Source organism: Kogia breviceps, chromosome 9 (assembly GCF_026419965.1).
Source record: "Kogia breviceps isolate mKogBre1 chromosome 9, mKogBre1 haplotype 1, whole genome shotgun sequence".
In the NCBI taxonomy this organism is placed as follows: Eukaryota; Metazoa; Chordata; class Mammalia; order Artiodactyla; family Physeteridae; genus Kogia; species Kogia breviceps.
Window position 1 is genome coordinate 30884078 of NC_081318.1, and position 5954 is coordinate 30890031.

Genomic DNA, 5954 nt, shown 5'->3' on the forward strand with positions numbered 1-5954 from the left:
TCCTTCATCAACTTTATTTTATGCAAAAAATCCTAGAATTACTCAGGTGTCTGTCATTCCCATTGGCTTCCTTTTCACTTCAGAAGCATATACCTCCTTGTCTACTAGCATCCAACATCCTTCCCATTCCTGCTGTGTTCTCAGTACTAGCTTAGCATTGAGCCAGATTCAACAAATAATTTCTCAAATATGATCTCATCTTTTTGGTTTCTTCTCAGAGACTAATATTTATGTTCTGTCATTGTTTCAGCTACCACCCCACTTGAGGATTTTTTTTTCTTTTTTTTTTGCATTCTGTGTTACTTATATTGTATGGAAAAGTTAATTTCAAATCCATATGAAACTAAGCTGAATACAAAGTCTTAGTAAAGGAGGCCCCGGTGGTCTCATTTACAAAAACATGGCCACTGATCTTTGCACCTAAAATTTCAGGAAGCGAACTTCAAACAGCTTCATGTTTGCATGCTTCAGCACAAGAGCATAGGAAAAGACTCTGATATCCACCGTCAGATGTTCTTCAGTCACTTTAGCATCAAATCTCTTCAAGAGATCATTCTTTAGCAAAAAATTACTTCCACGAATTCTCTATCCTCTGGCTTTGGCTTAGGTTTTACATTTTCAGCATCATCTCCATTAACAGTTATTGCCACAATGTATGTGGGACTGCTGACAAACTTGGATCCATACTTACAGCTAAAGAACATTCAGTAACGTCACCTTCATTGCCAGTTTCTTCCTCAAGCTCCCAAAGAGCAGTTGCTTCTGGGCTTTCATTACTGACTGTGAGACCTGTGGGGAATTCTAGGCTGTAGCTTCCCATTGGCGGTAAGAACTGTTTCACTGGAACGATACATTCATAATAAAGAGTTCTCTGCAGCACTGGGATAACTACCACACCATCATATGACTATCCTTCCCAGTTATGTGTTTCAAAGTTTCCCAAGTTCTAGTTTTACCAGTAGGATATATGTACATTGTTTCTTCAAGCTCGACCGATTTTCCTTCTGAAATTAACTCCTTTGAAATAATAGACTGGTATTTCAAGAAAATTTTGATAGTTCTTGGTTTTCCATAGCTAATCTAATTAGTCTTTTCAGTCCTCAGGCAAGAAGTTCATGTCCAAGTGGGATGAAGAGAAGAGTATTCCTTTGGGAAGGGGTTGAAAAAAGAAAGGGCCATTCTGAGGTCGCAGTCTCGGGAAATGCCAGTGGTACCCAGCCCTGCTGAAGATGCTAGTGACTTCTTCCATTCTCTCAACTTGTAGAATGCCTCTCTGCTTATGATTGTGTTTCTGGGTACCTTTCTGGAACTGTAAGATAATAATTTGTATTGTTTTAAGTCACTGAGTTTGTGGTTGTTGGTCAGAACAACAACAGAAAACTAATACAGATGGGAAAGGACATTCTAAGAAGAGGAATCTGAAAAATTCATAGACTTGAGGCATAACCTATTCAGAGAATGACAGGAGGTTTGGAGTGTTCTGAGTCCACAGTCTGGTAGAAGAAGGCCTGGGAAAGAGATTCATATCAATTGAGACAGGTAATGGTACTGAAAGCCAGACAAAGGTCTTCTGTATTTTTAAAGTAGGTTTCTATAATATTTTATAAAACAATCCTGGAGGTAATGAGCTGGAAACACCAGAGGTATAAGACCAAGAGGATTTTTATATTGCATATGATTTTAATATATATTCTAGCCACTTTAGCCCTTCATAAATGCTTAAATTAGATAAGTGAAAGAGGATAGGTTTAGTTAAGTCTAGTAATGCTCACTAACATGCTTTTTTCTTTACTCATAATGATTCTTCATGTTCATTTCTTTCACATAAGAATGAGCATGAGAAATCATTATAATAAAAGCAGCAGTGTACTGTAATTTCTCCTAGGGAGCTTACCATATGGTATTTGTCTTTATTATTTAATTTAACTTGATCTGCTAAAAATCAGGCTTGTAAGGGCTCATATGTCATACTCATTAAAGTGTCATATTCTTTAAAGAATCTAATACCAAGGAGATATATCTCCTTTTGATAAGAAACATTTTTATGCTCTAACACTAAGAAGTAAAAACTCAACAAATGCACAAGGAACTAAATTAAATGCATTTAAAAATAGTATTAGAGATCATTTTTGCCTTGAATGGTCTTTGCTTTAATAATTCACTTGTCTGGGAAAAATGCAACTGATTTTAGATGAATACAATTAGATATTTAATTTTCCTACCTATAATTATAAACAACTAAAAAGTAACTCTCAATCCCAAAGAATATGAAAGAGTATAGATGCTCATCAACACTAATAATAAAATGCCAATTAACACAATCTTGAGATATTATTTTATTCTGACTAAAAAGTTAAAATTTTTAAAAACTCTCTAATGTAAGAAATAGTGCAGTAAAATTAGTATACATATTCCTTACCGGAAGGATTTACAAACTGTACAGCATTATTGTAAAACAAAATGCAATTATGCAGCAAGATTCAAAAGATGTTCCTTCTAATTGATACAGTTATTAACTTGTTCATGTAATATTAATAATTCAATAAATTATCATTATTCTTTTTTCCATTTTTGAAGAAATAATCAATAGGAATAAAAAATATACTGTCACAAAGATGTCAATCTATAGTAAATATTAAATAAAATTTAAACTTTAGAAATAATCTAACAAAGTGTTAAATCATCATACACCAACACTATATGAGATATTATGCATACATTAAACATAATAATTAACAGGAACATATAGAAAAATAAAAGTGCTTTAGTGTAGATAAATTGAAAATATCAGAATACTATGAACACTATGATAAAAAAACTGGGTTTATATGTAGATTTTGGTATGCCAAAATGAAATGGAATCAATGTGGTTGAATTGTTTTATATTTTCTTTTATATTTTTAGGAAGATTTTTTTAAGTTATGAAATGTTATTTACAACTAAAGGAGTAAATATCTTTACAGACATGGGAAATTCAGATTTATCTTAAAGATTCTGGTTTGAAAGATGCAGAAAACTGAGACAAAAGTTGCATCTTTATCTAAATATTAAAATTTTTTTTTTTTTTTTAGATTTAGTGTTCAACGTAGGAGTACCTATATTGAAACCATATCCTGAAATGTTTTCACATAAAATAAAAGACTACTCCTGCTTTTAGGTGTAGCATTATCCTAGTCCTATAACCCGCTTCATGACTTCCAGAGATTTCTTCTTCCTTCCATTAATCTTGTGTATTTAAGTCATACTGCTGAAGTCTATAAGATATCCCCTGGAGAGATATAAGTATCCCTAGAGTAGCCAACATGGTGGTTGGGGACACAGAGAAATGTGTGTTATCTGAAAATATTTAATCTGCATCTAGCTACTCTAGTTTTCTAAAGATTTGATCTTCATAATTTCTCTTCTTATATGGTTTCTATGTTGCTAATTCCATTTTCCATTCTTAATGACCTGGCTAGAACATTCAGAATATGCTAAAAATATTGTATGGAAAAGAGTCACAATTATGTTATTCCTGGTTTTGATATTCATGATGAGTGTTTTACTTTTATTATGATGTGTGCAGTCAAATTTTGGTAAAGATTTTTACCATATTTGGGCATTTTTCTTATAGTCCAATTTTACTTAAATTTTTATTTGAAATATTTGTTTAAATTCATCAAATTTTTTTCCTGCACTTAACTTTGAGTTTATAACATATCTGATTAATTTGTATAAATTAGATCCCTAGAATTAAAAAAATGTGCATTTTTGGAATAAACCGTAGTTGATCATGGTGAATTCTGTTATCTAAACATTATTGACTTCAGTTTGCTATTACTTTAATCATTCTTTGTATTTAAATTTATAACTAAAATTTATCTGTACATTTTAGGTATGATATTTGTCAAGCTGTGATGTTACTCTAATAATGGCTTGATAATTTTTTGTGAGCTATAAACATTTCTATAGCACTGAATATTTCCATGCTATGAAACTTAATTAAAACTTCCCCCAAATCACATGGGTCTGGTACATTATTTACTAATGGATATTTTCAGAAGTTTCTCTTATAGGCAATATGGTTATTATTGTATGTCTAGGTGTTCTACATCTTTTTGCATCAACTTTAGTCATTTATTGAACTTTATGCATTTTCTCTAAATTTCCAAGTGTTAACTATGTTTTTTTTAGTCTTTGTTCTGTTGTGATTGCATATTCTTTCTCCTCTCAGCCTATTTTGGTTTAATTACTTTTTCTTTACTCACTTACTAGTTATTTGCCTTTATTTATCTATAGATAACACTACTTTAATTTGGCTTTAAGCCTTTTTTAAAGTTCCATTAGTTTTACTATTTAGCTTAACTCATTGCATCTTCCTAGTCTTATATTTCATATTATTAAGCTTAATTTGTTTGCATCTTTTTTTAATAAGAAAAAATAAACTTAGATTCACTTATATTCCATGGATTATGTAAGAAACTTCATTCTTTCTTTAATTTCTAAAAATTTGCTTATTTCAAGTTTACTTTCTTCCTTGACCCAGGTGTTCATTAAAAGACTGCTCCTTCTCGGGGTCTGCACACTCACCCCCTCCTCTCCTTCAAGTCTTTTCTCAATTGTCACTTCCTAGTGAAGCTTTCCCTGACCACATATCCCTTCCACCCTGTATTTCATAACCTTTTCTCTGCTTTCTCTCCATAACACTTATCATTAGTCAAAATATTATATATTTTAATTATTTTTAATGGTCCATTTTCCCCTACTAACAGAAACTAAGCTTCAAGAGGGCAGATGTATTTCCTAAGTTTTTTTCTTGCTCTATCCCTAGATTGCAAAACACTTCCTTGCTCAAAGTAAACACATAAAATACATTTCTGAGTTAAAGAGTGAATTAATGAATTTTCAGATGGCAAAGGGTTTTTGTTTATTTGCATGCTGTTGATCTTCTTACTTCCTGATTACTGCTAAATGAAACTCGATATTTGAATCATCATTGCTGACTGTGAGAATATGCAGAAGAGACCATGTAGACCTCAGTTCTCAAGTCTTCGAGAAAAGTTTGCAGCATGGGATGCTATTATTTGTAATGTTTTGAGAAAGTGGGGGTAAAACTGTATGCAAATTCAGTGACTTGGAAACAATTTTGACTCTATAATGGAGCCCACGCTGAATGTTTCATGTCCTGTGACTTGCCAGATCAATAAGTTAGGAGACAGTCTATCATTACATACTTGCACGCATTACTGGAATAATAAATTTATTTCATTGACTCCACCAATACATAAGAAGGTTTGCAGTGTTGGGGTAAGGAACATCCATCTCTGCTTAACCTTGAGAATGGAGGCCCCCTCAGTTACTCTTCATAAGAGATGCCCCCAACCTGTCAAAGTTATTGTGGCAAACCTCCTGTTTTTCACAGTGTATCTTTTTCCCTCTGCCAATCAATATACCCCTGCTAAATGAACACTCATATACTGACTTTCTTGGTGATAACCAATCTTACATGCTTTGAAATTAAGTCCTCACAAACTCGCTAGCTGGTTAAGGGGTCAGAATAGTTTAAAAGAAAGCCATTCGCAAATATTTTCTCCCATTCTGAGGGGTGTCTTTTCATCTTGCTCAGTGCTTTGTGACAACCTAGAGGGGTGGGATAGGGAGGTGGGAGAGAGGCTCAAGAGGGAGGGGATATGGGGATATATGTGTACATATGTCTGATTCACTTTGTTGTGTAGCAGAAACTAACACAGCATTGTGAAGCAATTATACTCTAATAAAGATGTATTTTTTAAAAGCCAGATGAACATGTAATTGCTGCATTGATAAAACTAATAGAATAAATAGAAAATAACCTTGTTTATAGAGCTTAAAATGTCAATTTCTTAATTTTAAAAAATATAACTTTGTCATAGAAGACAAGACTTGCAAAGGCAAATAGAGATAATATTCCACAGAAATAATAAAATATGCAATAC

The 5954-nt window shown here is 32.6% G+C and overlaps 1 pseudogene; it reads right to left on the bottom strand.

The window, feature by feature from the left end:
* Nucleotides 1-420: 420 nt before the first annotated feature.
* LOC131762610 (ADP-sugar pyrophosphatase pseudogene) lies at nucleotides 421-1073 on the bottom strand (annotated as a pseudogene).
* Nucleotides 1074-5954: the final 4881 nt, after the last annotated feature.